The sequence below is a fragment of the Varroa jacobsoni genome, unplaced genomic scaffold (genome assembly GCF_002532875.2).
Source record: "Varroa jacobsoni isolate VJ856 unplaced genomic scaffold, vjacob_1.0 scaffold_1031, whole genome shotgun sequence".
In the NCBI taxonomy this organism is placed as follows: domain Eukaryota; kingdom Metazoa; phylum Arthropoda; class Arachnida; order Mesostigmata; family Varroidae; genus Varroa; species Varroa jacobsoni.
In genome coordinates, this window is record NW_019213933.1 from 103,483 (window position 1) to 124,979 (window position 21,497).

The following is a 21,497-nucleotide window of genomic DNA, read 5'->3' on the forward strand; positions in this document are numbered from 1 at the left end:
ATCGGTTCTCGACGAAGACGTCTGCAAACGCCCGTCGATGTCTTCCACCGTTTGAATTCTGTGTATATTTTTTTGGATTCGGGTTTGGGCAGCTTCTTTGCAGCATCTACACTATATCCTCCATTATATCAGCTATATTTTCGTTCTAATTCGTAATTAACAATTACGTGACAAGCCTGCACTAGGCATGTATCCTGTGACCCTGTCCTATTAGCGTTACGTAGTGGAGAAAAAAAGTACGCGCATCGGTCCCCTCGGGGATGTCTCCCCATGCTGGAGGCATATCGCACACGATGTTATCGTGCTGTTGTCTTCCAGTGTTCCTTTTACTACCGTTAGTCTTTTTGGGAACGTTATTCAAATCTTTGAGAACTTGCCTCTTGTCTTTACGAACGACGAAATGTTGCAGAGTTGGGCGTGTTGGAGCTGCGTCTAGTCCAGAGCGAAATTCATTAGCGAGTGTTGCGAGCCCTCTTTTATTGAGCAGAACGAACCTTTTTTTTGATGGAATAATGCCGGCAACGCTCCATCATGGGGCAATGACCAGGCTGCAGTATTTCCGAACTGCCCACTTTAGCATGTGAAGAAAGACAGAAATGCAATCAATGACGATGCGTGTCAGCAATGGTAGCACTAACTAAACTGAATAGAGTGTACAAGTAAAAAAAAAATCATATCTTTAGCAAGAACCTTTTTGCTTACTTACCGCTAGATAAGAGCAAGTTTACTCAATTACCTAAATACTTATTATAATGCATTATGATTACATAAACCGTTCATATTTTTGCTTCTCTCAGAATATCAGACAATACTACAATTTTTTTTTTGTTTACAGATCAGTTTACAAATATAGATTTACCTAATTATTAGGGAAAATTCACCTCACACATAGCAGTTACTGGCATTGCAAAATCAATGCACACTGTGTACGAAAAGCTTCAACGACGGGCTTTGCCGTGCCGAAAAAATGTGAAGATTTGTTGAAGCCGTTGTTGTCGTTAAAGTCACCACATATAGCACATTAGCCCGGCGTGAAAACACTAGACATGGCCATGATATGGGATGAGGGGGTTGTATTTTAACTCTTTGGTTTGTTATCTCTTTTCCGCTGTCCTTTCATAGCGATTGCCTGCGTCACCGATAAGCGTGCTCCTTGTCACACAAACGTAAAGGCGTAAAAGCGTACACATACCCATGAGCACCGCGCACACAGAGTCCAAGTCCTATGGCGAAGCAAAGTTACGACAACAATGTCCAGAACTTAGAAAAGCTCATCAAGTCAACTGAGTGCGATAAGGTGAGGTAACTTCTGCTGCAACTCGAGCGCAACGCTGTGCACGATTTTTATTATACCGAAAACGTGGGTGAGCTCGCCCCCAATTGATTCGATTCGAACAGAAAAGGATCGTCGAACATGAGATGAGATATGACCCGTGAAAGAGTAGCGTTTGACATGCTCAGGCTGAAAACAGCGAGAAGCGTCAAAACGGATTTACATAAACCCAGGCCAGAGCCTAGGTCTTTGCAAACCCAGTTAGAAAGGCTCATTAGATTAAAAGTGATTAATGGTAGCTAATCCATTTTTCTGCCCACAAGAAAAAGATGACCTTGACGTAATTTTTTTTTTACCTGATAGAATGGACAGCGTCGTTGGCTGGCCATGGTCGATACGATTAGTAAATAGATTGGCCAACGATATACAGAGACGCACAGTAGGGCGAAAGGTACGCTAACAGATAAAATCTTTTGATGAATTGATAGGTTAGTTTGCTCCATTCAAAACTTTGTCAGGAGGATTTATTTCTGCGCGCAACTGAAATTTTCTTATTGGCGCTATGACAGTTTGCTATCGGCGACGTCAAGCGGCCAACTCTATATAAAGATAAAAAAACTTCGTACTCACTATTGACCAGCAATGAGCTATCTATCTATCTATTTAAGCCACAAAATGTCTGCACGAATGTTCGAAAACGAAAAACGACATTTATGAAATTCAAAATGGCCATTAGTTAAAAGACGTAATTATATTCATAGCCTTTACTCACGCTTGATCCGCGTGAATTGGACGGTGCACTACGGAATTTTGGCGTACTACGATAGCGTGTGATAGACAGTAGACAATTAGACAAATTTCATCTGTTGAAATAGGTGCTATTAAAGTTTGAGCGTCGAACTGTTTTATTTCCTCCCACAATAACAAACGCTTTTCAGCTTCCGTCCAGATTTTTGTCTACTGTATCATATAACTCTCTGGAGACGCGCCACTGACACATGTAAATGGCCAGTCGTGCTCTCGGCTGTCTCTATAAAAACTTCCTCTTCTGTCAGACCTTATTCAGTCCAAGCGTTATTCAGTACGTCCAAAAAATTCAGATCGGTTACCAGATCAGGACTTTGCCGGAGTTATATAGGGAATCTATATCCCTATATACATATAGGGAAGAACCAAGAGAGGAGACGAATCTGCGGTTGGAATTCGTGCGTAAGAAACTTCGTCTTTCGGAGACATTATAACGTTGCTAAAAAGCGCTACGGTGGGTTGGACTCGCGGACGGTCATGAAATGGGCGACACGAAACTCAGCCCAATTCATAGACTGGACGCAGGGCGTCTGTTACGGCTGCAGCTTTTCGTACGGAAAAGGACTCAATGTTTAGTACGTACTGTAAACAGATTTGCTCAAAGTTTCTCATAAAACCATCTAGTTGAGATCTGAATAATGTAAGTGATTGCTGAGACGCATAGTACTTTAAGAAGCTTTCAAAGATAATGTGTCTTACAATGATTCTACATACATTTTAGTAGACGCTCTATACGTTGCCAGAGTTTTTGTCTTTGGAAAAAACCACAGTCTCTACTGGAGCATCTTCTATCGTTACATAGTATCTTCGAGCTGAATTGATATGCTTCATGTACTGTAGAAGAAAACCAGAGCTGGTGCTTTTTACTCGTCGATACACGCAATCCAGAGTCGTCGAGCCTGAAACCGATGCGTTACCACTAGAGGTAATACGCGTGCAATCGGTTCGTGTAAGAACTCGACCAAGACCAATGCCTGCTCAAAAAAATTGCCCTGAACGCACAGGGCCAGGATAAAGGTAATCTAGAACCGCCTGCTCCGAACACCTGGCACCCACCCCATTGTCGCCATTGTTACAGCCTAAATTTCGAGAAGCTTCCTCCTTCACTTGATCCCAAATACCTCACGTTCACGGTCAAGTGGCAACGACGAAAGCTTATATATAGTTTCCAGGTCTCACCTAGGATGTCAAAGTGCAGCTTCTGGTTGTCTCGATTGTCCGTTGTCGCTTCATAGTTAGAATACAATTGATAACTTGAAATATAACCAGTATTTTTCCATACGTGACTGTTTTTTCTATAAGATCATAAAATATATAAAAAAATATATATTCTGTTTTGCAGTTTGCTTTGTTTGATTGAAAAAAGTAGATAACATTCAAATGTTTTTAGCCAAGGGGAACTCCTTGATTCCGTAGATAAACTTGCAAGTTCGTCATCTGCCCCAGGCCATTGTACTTCTGTTACTCTGTCCTCTATTCAAGTAAACCAGCCTGACTACAGCGTGGTTTTGCCGCGGAAGGCGGCAAAGGCGAAGTTCGAGTTGCGCATGCTTGGGCGGCCTTTCGTCGTTGCCTCAGGACAATCTTTTACATAATGCCCACGGTATTTTCCGAACGAGGAAAAGTTCTTCGAAGCTGGCACCGTGAGAAATAGCAAGAGAGGTGACCAAGCGTTTCTTTTCATTAGTGCATCCATCATCTAGCCAACTCAGATGGGGACAACTCTTTTCTACCAGAGCGCTCTTCAGTGTTTCGTGGAGCAAATACACAGAATTACGGTTTGAGCTGGGACCTTTAACCGGCGGATCTTACCCCCCGCTTATTATCCGTAAACCACCAGTGTCATTGATATGACACACCACTGAAGCTATATTGATTTATTTAACTAGCTTTCAGTTTGCACCTACCCCCTTTTACGGGTGCAATTCGTTTTTATTGATTTTTGCCAGGATGGCTAAGTACCATGTGATATTTTTCCATACCATGCTAGTATATGCCTGCGTTCTTCCGAATATATTTTTACCTGTCTTATTTTTAAGTTGGCGTAAAAATGTTTTTCGATCAGCATCGACTTAACTCCGTTAGATTTTGTTAGACATACTAGAAAACATAAGACAATTTGAGCACCTTTGTTTGTGTTAATGACACAACATAGACATATGTATGATTTATCACGTGCACATGTTGATTATTTGTTAGAGTGACTCTATTATATATATATAAAATAAATCTAAATCTATTATATATATAGATATGCCAGAATTGCTGGAACAAACGCTTTATAAATGGACAAAAACCTAAGGGGTTGTCAATGCTTGGAAATCGTATGATGGCCGAACTGAGTGAGCCATAGATCAATGCTTATCCGGCTGTAATTGATCTCCTATAGTTTAGTCATAACTTGTGTTACAAACATCAAAAGGGCCCTTGTTCACTATAAAAGTAAAAAGAAAGAAAGCTAAATATTCTCTAATGTCGCTAGCGCGGAAGCCACACAATGAACATTAGGTGTGATAGATAAAATGCCAAAATACATGACATATATATCGGAAGAGTAATTTTGTTGCTACCCACTGCTAGTTACTGCTGGTTACCTTACATCGAGCAACTACATCGATCGTACTCTCCTAAATTATAAATCCCTACACTCCTTCCTTAGGGCAAACTTCAGGAGCAACTCTGGGGCCGCTCAACTGTCGTAATGACAGCAATAGTAATTATCGTCGTCATACACATAATAACCGCTTTTATCATAAGTAAGGATAAGGTGCCTATTTCAGGACCTGGTGCACAAATGACTTGAGCGCGTTTTAGTAGGGGGATATTCCGTAGTAGATAGTAGCTGCATCTATTTACACTGATATAGTTATATATTATAATTATATTCAACGTGTGAACAAATTCACTTTTAACTACTACAATTATCGTTAATGGTCACAAATATTAAGCGCTATTCATTATTTGCATTATAGAGATTTCTGAGTACAAATCAGAGCCAGACTGGTATAACTATTTTCTCGATCGGTTTCGACTCAAAGCGGACGAAAGATTTTAGAATAGACTCGATGTCCTTAAGGAACTTTTTTCCTTCCCTTCTTTATCTCCACCACATGCAGCAGTTAAACACTAACTACCCTGGAGTGACGAGTAGTGTTTCGTATCGAGCGAAAATGGCAGCAAACCACTGGGCCAATGCCTGGATGTCAAGGACAATTCATATTAGTTGTTTAACTTCTGTTGCCAGTTGGCAACTTACGTTCGGACTCTCGGATTATTTCTTTCCGCATCGACTAGTCAGACGAATAGTGACAAAGTCGATTTTTGTCAAAGCGTGAGAACGTACAGGTTATCAAACTGTTGAGGTTATACCCACTCTAGTCATAGGCAATTTGGCTAAATCGGTATTTCGGCACCACCATGTCTCCGGGCCATGTTCGAATCACCATTGAAGTGCGTCCCATTAAACTATTCAGTACTCTTTTCTTACCTGAAATTCAACGATTACAATCGTAATGATATAATCAGAGAGACCTTGACATTCGCAGGAGCTAAAGGGTCGTTTAAACATTCAGTTTGACAGAAAAACGGTAAATCAACAGAACTCATTGTAAGTGAATCGAATAACGCAATAGAACGTTAACATATATGTATGTATAATTAAATGCCAGAGGGGTATACAGAATGTGGGGAAGTCAGTGTCATGTCCGGTATAGTCGTTACGCGCCCTATGGGAAACCCTATGGGAGAAGCAAACGTTTGTAACTGTGGCCAGAATCCATCGTTTGGATAATAAATCAATGCTACTGTCAAAACGCAGAATTACGTCCTCAGGAATTAGGAATCTAAAAAGGGTCGCAAACAAATTAGGCCCAGATTCGCTTCATCGCCTCATATACTCTTCCGTTTCACTGGCCCTAGAACCAGCTTTTTTTACCGGACGCTTCTGTGAATGTCCTGCGATGACTAGTCTGATAGGGGACAAACTAGAACCAGCTGGTTCTCTCCATTCATCATAGAAGCTTCGCATTTAAATAAAGATAAGGCCAAACCAGAGAGTACCCTGTGTATCATTCTTTTTCTAATACAAATATTGCTATAGGCCGTCATGAATATTAATCTATCGCACTGAGCGTCAGGGTAATCGCTCGTTTAGTTTCGGAAGCAACGTGACGTGCTTCTATGAGGACTACTTATGCCATGTCCTGGACTCAGAGCTTCAATACCACTCTGCCAATCTAGACGATGCGGTTATACGCCGCATGTATGTAAATGATCCATCGAAATCGCAGATAAATTACCTCTATACCGATAAAGTAGATGAGAGCGAAACTAATGCTGTGTAAAAATATATAAAAATCAGTGCCCTAGAGAAGGGTATCCGGAGATTGGTTGCTGTGTCCGTGAACATAGTGGATAACTGCGAACGTTCTACAAAAGCCTTTCTACAAAAGGCTAACTGTAACAGGACGTAGTAGAAGAGTTTTATACATGAGACAAAATTTCTGTAACATCTAGTGGTAGAGAGTAGCGGTCTTTTTCCGTTTATTAGTTGAATACTCGCCAATCTACGTGGGTCTCGCCGCATACTATATTCCATATTGTTAGTTGATTGTTTTAAAAAGTAAGTGCGATTCTAGCTTACAAAGCAGTTGTTCGATGAAATATAATGTATCGACATTGAATTTGAAGACATGAAGCAAAATATTTTTATTACCAATTATCAGAGCATCAAATGATGGTCGGCCGTTTATCGTCGTCATAACAATGAGCGTCACATACACATAATAAAGTTACTCGAATAATGAAATGCCATTATTCAATAGACGACGTTAGCTAGGGCTTTTGCAAAATCATTACTCCGACAGTCTGAGCCTTTTGTTAATGTTGTCATAAACACTGAATTGGCCAGATGAATCCGTCTGGTATATTACGCTTGTCGGGTTATAGAAGAACGTATTTAACATAGTTGAACTCGGAACTTGAGGGATCGGATGGCGTCTGCATAAAATGTGTAACCAACTCAAGTAAGTGATAAAAATGAATAAATGTCGTTAGATAATATTTTCACGTTTTTTTTTTTTTTTTAGTGACAATGATAGTCCGAGCGGTAAGTGGATAATATTTATATTTGTAAAATTTAGAATACAGGATAGATATGTTATAGGTGGTAAACAGCTGATTCGTATAAAATGCATAAAAATCACGAGGAAGTAAAACGGCCTAGAAGAGTAGAAGTTATTGGCGGCGCGGGAAGTTCATCTACCTGGACACTTTGGATGTTCACAACGGCGTGAAAAAATATCTTCGTAAAGAACAACAAGAAAACTCCTATAATGAAAAGACACCTATGTAAAACTGAAGCAGTCACCTTCATGCAACCGCCACCGATCATGTTATGTTCATTCGTTAAATTAATCATCAAATTCAGTATGAAACCGAGTCAAGCGTCCTAAATGTATCGCGTATATTTCCTGACGATCGTAATATCAGACTACGATCTACCTAAGGAAAATGTAAGCTAAAGGACAGCGCCGTAATGAAAGGAATATGAAATTTATTTCCCAATGCTTGAGAGAGTACATTCACGTTTTGTAGTTCTGACCATGTTAGAACTGTAAAGCTATACCTGTTCCTACTGAATAGCAATTGTGCTTTTTGCCGTATTTTCTACGCTGTATGAATTTCACTTAATCAAAGTGATACGCTTCAAGCAAGATGTCTACCGGGCTTGCAGGGTTGGAGTTCGTTAATGTTGTTATTGTCGATGCTGTCCTAGCATCACTCCCCCAGATATTAGAAGAACAGTGATTTAAGATTACCAAACATAGCAATCAATGCAAATTTGTAAATCTGAACATGCGATTGGTCAGCAATGAATCGGCAGACAGGTGAGTAAACCAGGCGGAAGAAAAATGGAAACAAAAACTAGCCACTCAAAGCCACTACGACGACCGTTCGGGCCTGTTGTCGGCAGTCGGTGGGCAGCTAGTAAGACAGTATATCGACAGGAAAGCGTGTCTCCCGAATAATAACAACAGCATCAATAAGCACAATATACATGCGCTTTCTTTTCTACTGCCCCTTTCTGTGTAGCATATGACTGGGGGCCGGCCACGATGCCATCATTAAATGAAGCAGACGATTTAGCGCCAGCCAAACTACCAGTATGGGGGAAAGTTAACGCGCCAGCAACAGCAGCGCCATCCACAGAGGGAGCTGCATAAACCACAGCAACAACTGCGACGGTAACGATGTAGCCCCCGCTCTCCGCCCCGCCGGGTACGAGACAGCTGACCGTAGGCGTTCGCGAATAATGCCCACTGCAATTGTCCAAAGTGGATATTATTGTAAGTGGCCGCCCCCGCCGATGCGCTGTTATTGTTGTTGCGATGACATATAGACAGCAATGGCAAGAAAGTTTTTTAATGCTGTTTGTTACTCGATAGGGGGCTTGTGAAGTTGGGTTTTCTTTATTGAGCCGACAGCGGCTTCAACGGTGGGTTCGTTCACCCACTCGAAAAACGTTCGTTTCAACACGAAAGGTTAAACCCCCATCAACATCGGCCGATCGATAGCGGCGGACGAGCCATGGAGGAATCACTTGGGAGTATGTAGGGGGGTGGAAGAGAAAGGAGGACAGGCGTTTAGGGAACGACATCGCCTTCGAAATCATAGGATGTCGCGATATTTTCTCCTTCTCTTTTACTAATGTTGATTGTGCTCGTTCTTTTTAGTCGGATGGCCAGGCAACGTGACATTTTTTTTGTGCATAAAAACAGAGGGAAACGATCACGTAGTTATCAACATGGCTTAGCTTAAATCGCCTGTGCCCAACTTGTTATTTTTATCATTATTATTTCGGAGTAAAAACATTGACTGTTCCAGTCGTTTATGGTATTGACCTATCGTTATCTATGGTGCTATATTTATGGTAATCGTGAGAATTGAATTTTAAGATTTCAGCTTAAGTACTACACTGCCTGGATTCCACTCTGAACTAGTGGTCGATGTAATGTAAATGTCGTTACAACTGTGTTTTGTCGTATTTAGCCTCCATTGCGCCATTAAAATAATCGTAATTTTGTCTAATTCTGGTTAGTATTAAATTTGGGCAAACAAATATAATAACTGCGCGATTTAGACTTGATCTGTATTGTCGTTCTACTTGCGGATCGGGTTAGAATTATCCAGGTTCGTACGTGTGCCGACGACCAAGGGTCAATCGGGTACATCTTCGATCCTCTATATTTCGAGTTTTACCTCCGATTTCGCCGCTAGGCATTACATCACGCGGCTCGTTGGCTCCCAGTCTCTCTCCAGTCTGGGTCCGAGTCTGTCTATGCCTGGGTTCGAAGCTGGACCGCAACGTATCCCTAACATTAGTAGGCAAATACATTACGCTTTAAGCTATCCAGGCTTCTACCTTCCAGCCTATGCAACGACCATTCTCAAGTATTCATGCGGTTCAACCCGACTCAGTAAACCTAAAACAGAAAAATAAAAACCGCTCCAACTCACAGGTACATGTATACGAATGATTTCCTGGCAAAATCCAATTCTAAGAATATCGGGGAAAGCGCTCAAGAAGTGTCTCGTTTCGAAATGCCCAGAAGTTCAAAAACTTCAAATGGTAGACAACAATAATCTCCTACTCTAGCACCGGAGCAACGGAAGTGTCTTACATTGGATTTGTCATCGAGCTTGTAACGTCTTTCGCATATTATAGCAGTAGCAATAGCGAGTCGTGCCAAAGAAGCTTATAAATGCACAACAGGAAATAGCAAGGGGCAGCGGAGATGTCGTCTTAATTTGCCGCTAGATCTTCTCTGTGCGGAAGTGTGACGATGTCATTGACAGGTGGATGTTATCCATAAAGAGCGCGATGCACATCAGCGGTCCCTATCAGCCATCGTGGTAGACTTCAGGAGGGTATCTATCATTTATCTTTGCGAACTTCTTCGTTGTGGACTGACCCTCGTATGCATACTTATAGGTCTCGCCAGGTCAAACCATAAAACAAGTGCATTATCCGTAACAGCAGTAACGTTCTCGTCATAATAGAAAAACAAAAAGATAGGCACACTCAGTGCGTAGAAGAGTGGTTCGTCTGACAAAAAAAAAGCTCCATATACTTCGATATGTACGCTGTTTGAGGATTCCACGCCTTTATAGAAGTAAAAACATTGAATTGAAAAATTGATATCTATGCATGATTAAAGTGACCAAATGGCAATTTCTGGCTAATCAGTACTCGATGTGTTCTACATAAGGTCGCAGTCCTAAACGATTCCGGCCTAAGCCACTAGCCTTCGACTAACGAGTTCTCCGAGGATTTGCTATTCTTAATTGTACATTGATATCGGTGCAGGCCTTTTCTTCGGCGCTTTTTGCCCGCATGTTTCAATTGACCCAATTAACAACACTTCCACAAATCGCTTTCGGCTGAACAAACGTCTCACCTGTGACGTGCCTAGCTATTTAACATTATAATGTTTCTAAGTAAGCAAGGACACCTATTTCAATTATCAAAATCTGACTTATATACGTACGTCGTTTTGCCATGTTGAAAATTGATCAAATAAGTTATCTATAGGTCTTTGATAGATGCGTGTCTGCGTGCGCCAGCTAGACTTATTTAGATCAACTGGTTCATTGTTCTCAGCGCACGAAAAAGCCTGAGTGTTTGTTTATTAGTTTTAGCTATTAGTATTTATATGGAGCTATAGTAATTATGGAAATCCCTATGGAAATTGAAGTCGTAATGAATCAGGAAAGAGACCAATAGCATCGGAAAATTTTCGGTAATTATTTACTTGACGCTATTTTTTAACAGAGCATGCGCTAGGTAATTAAAGGAAGCCATACTGTCTTAAAACTTGTTTGTAACTTAGAAATTCATAATTTCTAAAGCGCAATCGCCAACACAACTTTGCGTTTAGAGTGGGAAGAATGTTTTCGAAAATATGCTACTCATCACTTCGTATGCTGATGAGAGGTAGGTTAGAGATTCTGTGTCTCACAGTGATAATCCGGGTTTATATGTGCTGTTGTATTTTTTAAAGCTTATTTGAACGAACCGCGATTGCTAGGACGGTTACTGACAAAGACTAGAGACTAAACAAGAAATCTAGCCCCTTGCGCCTTATGCGGCCCTCTACTTTTAACCCATTTAGCTTTGGCTCAAAGTAGATGTTCCATTTTTATCATCGCCAGGTTATGACTTATATCGATGCAAGCATGTCCAGCTACCATGTATGTAGACACATTGCAATCAACTCCTATGAACTAAGATAACTACAAGTTAGCATCTGGTTGATGCTTGAACATCAAGGTCGATGATTTTCATTACTTACCACTATCTATTGTTTGTTATGTTCGACATATTTGATTGACAGCTTGTTTAAAAAAATATCTATTAATGCTCTATATTGGTACGCGTAAACGGCAAGGCGCATATTTCAGGACATGTACATAACTACCTACCAGCCACCTGGTGGCGTTCGTCGATTGAAGCTATTAGAAAACCGGAGTTTAAAGTCAATAAGCGCTATGACTAAGTTTGCTTAATGAGTAAATTTCTGACAATTTGAAGTGGGTGAGTGTAGTCTTTGTATTAGCATTCATACTTCAAATGTACAAGGTCTCATCCGCGACGGTCTGACAGGTACAAATATCGTAAAACGTCGTTCCTTAAACGTATTGATTCTATCAACATGAAGAATATATGCTGACGTAAGAACAGGTAGAAAACTTTCAATGAGGTTGCTACCAGCTGGCCGTCCTAGAAGAAAACCTGTCCTACCAAACAATTCAGTCTCTAAATCTATGGAAAACAATTCAGTATAACAAATAGAATCATATGGAAGATGTCTATTTTCTTTCCTTTTCGTACTAGTCATTCGCGTCTAAGTTCACCACGCGCCCAAATGTCACTCGAAAACGTTAGCTTGACGCTAGGACCTCGCATGGATACCTTATGCACTACATAGGTAGATATCGATTTACGGATATTTAAGGGTTAATGGCTTTTTAAAGGTAGGATAGGGTCGAAACAATTTATTGGCAGCAAAAAGGCGCCGTGTGGCAATGTCCGCTACGTTTGGAAGCTTGTTTTTGCGTCTGAGCTACTATGGTGATCTTTTTACTATTTCGCTAGACAAATTGGTAGACACTCACTCATTAATAATCAGAGCTAGAAATGACGGGACCTCTGGTGAAGACTGGGTTGTAAATATTAGTTGAGCTTTCATTTGCTGAGCGGAACCATTTGTTTTGTTGAATAAATCTTATTCAATAATACAAAAGTTGTTTAAGGAAGCAAAGGAAACGCCAAAAACCACAAAAGCGTTTAATTCGGTCTGTCGAGTCGCATGATTATTAATTGTTTGGAGCATCAATCGGACACTGCTGGATAAGATTTGAAGCCCATACGCCCCGACCCAGTTAGATTAATCAAACATCTTGCAACAAATACCTTTGCTGTTAGAAGGTTTTTTGTGTGGTAATTGTCTATTTACCTAAGTGATAAACCATTATTATCGATTCGAGAATCGGTTATGATCAATCAATCAATCGATCAATAAAATAGCTGAACATTTTCAAAAATTAAATATGGTTAACTGATTCAGTTTGGATAAACATAGATTGTAATTCAAATGCCTCTAAGTAATTAATTACAAAAATTTAATTACAGTATTATTACGGACTATTAGCACCAATATTTTTTTCACCTGTCGCATAAAGGACTAGGCTCTAATTATTTTATTTTATTTTTTTATAAATAAACTTATAAGAACCTAAAGAAAAAAAGTTCCCATTACACATAATCAATTATTTAACGGAATGTGTGAGATGAACTTCCCTGTCAGTGACAGAACCCGAAAGGCGCTATACACATATAGGTATATGTATAGCGCCTTTCAGGTTTTGCAACCGTGTTTTGTCTAATATTGTACTAGTAGGTCTAAAGGCTGTTTTTTAGGCTTTTGTTCAAGGCTCTCTGAATAGCAGCAGTAACAGAAATTGAGGGGTAAACTAATAAAGAGGGCTAAGGTGACTGTGTGCACCCATGTCTATTTCACGCTCGTGTATAGTAATTATTGGCACATCTAGCAATTATAATATAGATTACTTTTTCAAAAGATAAGGCTATTTCGTATCGTCTACACATACAGCTGCGTGTTTGGTTTGTATTGATTTTATGTTATTTGTTATTGCATTTCGAGCGTGATACGTTGGACACATTTGAGCTATACACCACAGATAGCAAACCAATAATCAGCAGGTAAAGTTTTACAATAATTAATCCAGTCTAAATAATAGGTCGTTTGCCCTATCAAAGGGACCTAGATCTAGCATCTAGTTCTATCTCATCATATCTGAATTAGGTAACAGATCTATCTGGCGGTGCCCATGAACATTGCCGCTATTAAAACCTTTGCTATTGCCGTAGTTCGCTATTACCATGATATTCAGTGACGACATCATTATTGTTTTATTATTTTTAGTGTCTGATATGTGTACCGTGCACAGTTCATTACTGTGACACAATGATTGGCATTCATAAATAATTTATTCCCTATTTTATTTGTAGAATGAAAAAGAGATTACAATGAATGAAGACATGCAGAACAGCTGGACAAGGAATAACGTCTCAGCACTTCATCGCTGAAGATCTCACGCCTCGTCGCCGGCTTCACTTCAGCCCCTAGATGCACACACGACCCATACATACATGCACCTACCTAAACGGCATTTAAAGAGATTTTTGCTATCACTTTTTTGTCACTTGTAAAATATCCCGAAAATTACCAATAATGATACACCTTAGCCTTTTTTTTTTCGTTTGTAATTTACGACTGTATAAATATTTCCAATTTAGATCGCCTAGCGGTACTGGATATTGGTAACTTATCGTTCGTTTTGAAGCAGTAATTAGATAATGTAAGTAGTTTATCGACCCAGATTTGATTTCTTTTTATTTACTGTCTAAATTTGAATTAAAGATCGTATCAGTTTGATGATATCTTTCGTACAGTTTACACTATATCAAAATTGGAACCCAACTAATGGGAATAATACTATATGTAGAGATAAGATAAGCTTCCGCCGTAAACAATATTTCAGCCATTTTCTGTTGGTCGCAGTGCATGTTTCTATGAAGTTCTATCTGTTCTAAGAAACAACGTTACCAGTTCTGTAATAGCTGGCACATAGGCTACCAAAGTTACTCATATTATCGAGTGCGACTGAGCATTGTGACTAGAGTATATAGCATCCACTGCCTGAGAGCGATTAACAGTGTTTCTATAGGTTATATAATGGCTCGAAAGATGCCATCAACTGGTGGCTTGCTGATATAAGTTAGGTTGATTTTTTCATAACCTTATTAGTTTCTTTTCATAAATCTCCTACCTTATAAAATACTACATTTACACACATGGTTATTGCATATATATATATATTGCGGCACGCCGACTGTAGGTTGGCCTTTGGTCGGGTACGGCCGTTTTGCTGTCCGGCTTTACGCTAAATACGTAAAGAATATTTCTTGTATTAATGATCCATGGGCGCCCCAAAGGGCCTGCTTTTGTTGTTACACGTAATTCGCGGACGATGCTGCAATGGCGGATACCTCTCTGTATAAAAATGCGCAGATAGTTTGAAAAACGCTCAGATAATCTTAACGAAATATTGAGATTACCCACTGCTCGGCTTGTTGCCTAAGTACAGACCCTGCGCTTCGAAGTAACATGACTTATGTTTCCCACTCACGTTTTAATTGGCCATAAGCACACCTATTATCAGCGGCCAGCGGAAATTCGCCATTTGCTCTGCTATTACCGCGGAAGTAGAAGTGCCGTCTCCACAAAGGTTTCCGCTTTTGGATATGATGTACACGATGTCAAAGTTGCACGGTGCTGAGGCAATACGCAACTTTGACTTTTGTTGGCGTTAATGTGGCCTCCGAAAATGGTTTTCGACAGCACCGTGTTCCAAAATGGCGGCAGCCCATCTTCGAGGCTTGTTGCAGTTTCGGGTCAGGCGAAACTCTAGCGTATTAGGTCTCCCTAGCAAGTAGTCCCGCATTAAACAGATGAATTCCCCACACAAATTAAGTCATGATATTATAATAAAATTACCTAAAGGGACCGATTTAGCCATCTAGCGTATATTCGCTATAAACATTTTAAAATAAAGTTTTAGCTCCAGTTTATCGAGCAATGCTTGCTTTTCACGAAGTTCATAAATGTTCTTCTCGATTGCGACAGGCTCTCTGCTATGCCCTAAACATCCAAAAACCATTTATTGTGACATCAAGTGTATGAGGCAGCCCGTTTCTCTCTCTCTCTCTCTCTCTATATATATATATATATATACATATATATATATCGTGTCTTCGATTTAAAAGTCAATTCCCTCTTCGCTTACTTGCCGATGCCCACAGCTTTATATCCATACAGATTGATTCATAAACTCTGCATGCGTACAAGCTATGGATCCGCTCTGGACCGTTACGGTGATTGTCGGTTACCATGTGTTAGTAGAAAATGACAATTTTTTCGTTCCGTCTGCCTGTAATGGCTGGTTTCCCAGCATGCCAAGTTGCTTCGGGTGGTCGTACGAAGAGGTCGGCCGCGATTGATATTTTGTCAAAGCAGATGAAAACTTAACTCTGATTGAGCAAAACATTGGTCTAATTTAGTCTCGCCATAGGATTGCATTGATTCCGCGAGCGATTTCGAGGAGGGGCAGGTTGACGAAATAAACGGACACTTAAATATGAAAAAAGACACTGAACTTCAAGCAAAGGATAGGCGACAAGATCGAATTAGCGTCACGACTATATCAGCCGACTATGATTTCACTACTATTACAGAATCAGTTGTAGGTTTGAGGTCCGAAAAGTCTAGAGACAGCGTAAATTTAGAGGCTTCTAAAGTGACTATTGGTTGCTAATGACTTCGGCTATAAAGCTATATTGGTTCGATAAAGATGCTTTGCCTACTCGTGCTGATCTTCTCTGCTGCCATCGTGTCTGTTTTTTTTTTTTCTAATTCCTGTTCAACTTCACTTCTTATTGGTTGCTTTGCCAGCCACGTTATCCCTGTTCTTTGATCTTGTTCTGCTTCGTCTCCGTCTATATCGTGCAATAGATTCCAGGTCAACTCTACCAGTCGTATGCCGCCAGTGCACGCTGATGTCGTCCTAAAGGACAATCAATTACCGAGCCTAACATTAGCTCTACCGCAGTTTATCATCCATAGCCGGTCAGTGAGTCCCGATGATGGTCTCTATTTGTTCAGCAGCCGTGGGCGGAGTGGGCGCCGCAATTGCCGCCTCAGCAGACCCGCAAAGCAGCTTGGCCGGCCACGATTACCGGCTATAACAGCGGAACCTCCACCCGCTTCTCATTACGGCCCATTCTATTATCTCATATAATGTACTGCGATATCTACGTGTATTGCGTGTACTAGCTGCAGTATTAACGGCGCCTAGAACTCTGAGCGTGCTCATCTTGAACGATGTCCTTCGCTTGCACTTCTGTCCATTGATTGTTTCACGTTCCTTTATTCCTGAGCTTAACGTACTTAATCTCTATTTGAAAAGACAGCGAAAATCACTCGAATTGAAGGCAGTAATAGCAACATCACTACTAACAATGATATGCAATTACCTGGGTAATTCTTAGTACGAAATCCTACTTAGTGTAGGTCAAAGTAACATATAGCCATTTGTAAAAAAAATCATGCATGCATGCATGCATGCATAATAATCCTGCAGTGCACGATACGATAGATAAATTGATATAATAAAAGAAAAATGTTTTCAATTTCTTTTGCTATAGTCCACAGGGTATGAATGTTGCTGCGGCGTGCTCCTGCTTGAGTAAACGTCAGATAGAGCTTAATGTACGCGGATTTTCTAAGCACGGTCGACAGACTGGAATCGGTAAAATCTAGAGACACTTTTATAACGGAAATCAAAATGCGGAACGCATAATCAAATGCGTAGGTGTTACCATTAGGAAGACAATTCTGTTGCAATACAGTGAGATGATATAATCGATTATATCTCCCATGCAAGATGCACGCGTTCGTGTTGAACGTTACTATTGTAAGTAGTCTTTTAATGAGCACACGACCGTTCGCCCTATGTACTACGACTGTCTGCCTGCGGTAAGGGCCTACCGACTGTGCAACCCCATCAAAAGACACATACTGCATCTCCCGTATGACGTGAACATTATCACCTCGTAGCGTCTATGAGTTCATAATGTGTTTTGGCCTTTATCAGTTATATAATATGGCAGACTGTTGCTGTTGCTACTGCAGGTGAAAGTTTAGAAAATGATAATGATAAAGTTGATGTTGTGCTTGTTGATGGCAATTTATTTTGACGACAGACATCGGCGTCAATAGCAGAAGAATTGCTTTAACAAAAGTGATATATCCTTTCAGTTGGTCTCAGTAATAGGCACCGACTCTCTGTCCTGCGACGCAGGCCACACAGTGTGGATGCGTTTAGTCTCCGACATTGCTGCTGCCGTATGTCTGCTCCTCTTGATTTCTCATAGGCACTTTGTGATTGTCGCCATACCGGACGACTATTCTTTCTGCTGTACCGCTAACGCCATCAGCACCGCCTCGCACGTCTCATAGTTTAACGGCGTAAACAGGAATACCGCAGCGATAAGATATACGTTTTAGACAAAACTGACCTACTACCACAAGTAGTTTTATGCCTCCTTAGCAACGGGCAGACGGGTAGGAACTGCCGGACATAGAAAAAAAAAACTGCAGAAATTGAAAGCGAGTATCAAACGGCCCAAACAGTTAATCTGAAACGTAAATATCGAACGATGCCATAATGGATAACAGGATAACGCATCTGTTGCATTAAATACCGACAATAGATCAGTATAGGTACACCGAGCTACGATAGAATGCTAACGTACGCTTCTGAAGATGCCGCCACAAAAACGGCTGTTGGCCAGTTCTACACACTATATATATACCGATGAATAGGTATTCTGTGCGAGAGACGTCTGTTGTATAAAAACTTTGTTGACTCGCGCTACCCACTGCCCGGTCCTTCCCAAAATGTTCAGAGTTCCGCCCACTCCGACACGAATCTCACAAGTATTATTCACATAAGACTGCTTCATTATCTTAACTTATCAGAAAGAAATACGGGGTTTGTAACAATGACAACTCGTCGACAGCGAGCTCCTTACAGTTGCGCGCATTGGACAGCGTTGATAGGACGGCCATCACAAAAGATGGCCAGAGCGACACACAGAGACACTCAGCAACGATAGACTATTTCCTTGTTGTTTTTAACAACAACAACTTAATCTCCCAACCAGGGAGACGACTGTTGGTATTATATGGATATGGGTCACCACGGGTAGTTTCAACGAGGACATCGCGATCAGATTGATAGCTGGTGCTCCATAACCGGAGAAGGCTTGAAAGAGCAAAGTAACACCTTAATCTACACAAGATCATCTGGTGCTGCGTTTAAATTGGGCAGAAGTATTTCGGCTCGTTTCACGTCATGGACATGCGTTCGCTTGCAGCTCCCAGCACCAGACAGAGCAACCAGCTCATCATGGCAGGCAACGATTCGTCGCTTTCGGAATTAGAGCGAGTATCAACTATTAGCTTATCCCTTTATGCTGAACCAACCCTCACCAAGATTAAAACTTTTTTTTTACCCGAAATCGACAGTCTAGATTGCTGTTTTTCATGCGACTTCTGAAGTGTCTGAGGAAGCCTGAGCTCTTCTGGACGACTCTTGATGGGGTTTAGATTTGAAAGGTTGGAGGAATTCGTCAAGATAACTGAAAGAAAATCATTTGACATACCTAGGTTTTTGATAAAGAAATTAACGGTCGTTTTAGAAAGAAGAACATCAGGTCGTTTTCTTATTCGGTCGCCTGGTCAATCTCTAATTGTTGGACCTTTTAAAATTTTTTTCGTCATTTTACACTTTTTATTCCTTGTTTTTTGGGAATTCTCATCATCATCTTAACAAGGTATGATAGAAAGATAGTCCGTCTAAACGTAAAGCGTGAGACAAATAGATGTTCATGTGTGTGTGTGTGTGTGTGTGTGTGTGTGTGTGTGCGTGTGTGTGTGTGTGTGTGTGTGTTTGTGCTTGTTAATAAAAGCTGTATGGTGCATATATGTGTATGTAAATAGACTTTAAAAAATTAGTGCAATGAACTGATTATTGTCATCTACTAAAAAACATACTGAAGCTGAAAACTGGGTGTTCTATAAATACTGCGCTTATACTAGTTGCAATAGTAACCAAGGTGATCGAGAGCCGGACATCGTAGATGATATATATTTATGCTGGTCGTATTCGGGAATTGATTTGTGTAAGGATTGTTCTAACTGGAAAAAAGAATGTTTCTCCACTTTCAAAACAAACCGAAAAATGCCCTTAATAGGGAAGCTCAAGGCTTTTTGTCTCACCTGTCGGAGCAGAACCAAGTCAACCCAAAGTAGTCGAAGAAGCGGCCGTGACCGATGATATCGAGATGGACTTAGGCTATATATGTAGCTGATGCTTGTAAATAGTTGGCCGAATGCAGTTCAGCCGGGGCTGTTTTTGCGACCACGACATACAAATATCACCAGCAGAAGAGTAACGAATGGCTTAAAACAGAAACTCTTATCAGCTTCTTGCCTTTGACGTTATATTTCACATAAACTCCACACAAATAGTTTCTTATTGGACCCGGCGATACATAAGGATTCTACAGAATTAAGGTTCGAGCAACTGACCTAATATAGCCTACTTAGTATATATAATAAATATTTAGTTCCTAAAATAAGAAAAACATATGAGATATTGTTAATTCCTAGCCGAGTCAAGTAAACTATCCTAAGAAAGATAGGGCTGTTTTTTTTTCGAAGGAAGACTTTACCGCATTATGCGTTTCCAATTTTATCGGCATCGTGAATTGGATAACCTTAGATACAGGTCCTATTATAGCCTTATCTATTTATCTAGTTGTCCGTAAGCCGGTTTTACTAATAGACGGCGCGTGAGCCTGATGTGCTGTCGCACCGTTATTTGTGTCTGGGTCGATTCGAGTTAGCCGTGACCTAATGTAATAAACGTGACGGTGTGTCCGCTACACTGAACGCCCGAATTAGAGAGAACGTTTCCAGTGACCACCGTCAGGGGGCGCACTGGATCCACCTTCTGCATTGCGATGGAAGCAAAAAGTCAGCGCGTGGTTTCTACGTTCTGAAAGCAAGAACAATAGGGCAGCATCTGAGATTCGTCCGATATGACAGCGCGAATAGTTTGGAACAAAACAAAGCAAAGGGTCAGAGATTTGATTGACACGATATCGGCGCGGCGGCGTAGCGCGCACGTTAAAGATTGGTCCTTAATAATAATAATTAGAAAAAACGCCGACAACGACGATGGTGGTGACTTGTAATGGATGCTTCCGGACCCTCTGACGCGCCTGTTTAATGCTAATGGAACATATGGTAATTTTAGTGGTAATTGGCCGTCTCAACGTCATTCCGTTCTTATCGAAAGTGTAAGAAATCAGGGAAGTGATTATACAACATTGTTATGTCTGTGCATGATGTATGCTTATTAAAAGTTGCAGCTTACACGAACGGCAAGTTAAGTTACATCTAATATAGACACAAATGCAAACAGGCTGTCAAAATGGCGAAAATTGAAAGTAGAAGTTCCACTGGGGAGCGGATGGGCCAGCGCTATCCGTGGCAGGAGCAGATCAGTTTCCGGTTTTGCCACTCCTGATTATAGTTACAGCAAGATATTTTTTTACAGCGACTGATTGCGTCTGCGGTTTCTGCCAAATGCAGTGTCTAATTCACTCGATCCTAGTACGGAGTGATGCCCTGCTTTTGCAGAGTTATCTCATCACACTGTGGCTCGTGAGGTAAGCTTAGCAAGGGCATAATTCTCGCAAGAGAGGACCACACCACATTCTCTATTGGAATACATACACATATATGCACCATACAGCTTTTATTAACAAGCACAAACACACACACACACACATGAACAGCTAAACTAGCAGAGCTAGAGAATAGTAGTGAAGCTAAACCTATCGCTAACCCGGCATAATCGAACAAAGTTTTTTATTACTATCAAAAACCTGGACAATCCTACCCAATAGTTGCACTTAATCGGTAAGTTAGTGTTACCAATCAGCGGCGTCTGTGTTAGCTGCATGATTACTAACATAGTTTATACACCATATGCATTGGTGTATATATATATTGACATATGCCGTGCGGAAGATAGTGGAACGGCATTGCAACAAGCGAATTTGTAGCTTGTCTGAACGCACGCAGATGCCTCATACACGTATAGATAGATATTCCTTTGTTCTCTATTTAAGCTATGGAAA

General features: G+C 40.7%; 1 protein-coding gene across 1 annotated transcript in view; it reads right to left on the reverse strand.

The window, feature by feature from the left end:
• Positions 1 to 21,497, reverse strand: part of LOC111265950 (guanine nucleotide exchange factor DBS) — a 155,049-nt gene that overhangs the window by 88,370 nt on the left and 45,182 nt on the right. The gene's annotated exons all lie outside the window — the stretch shown is intronic.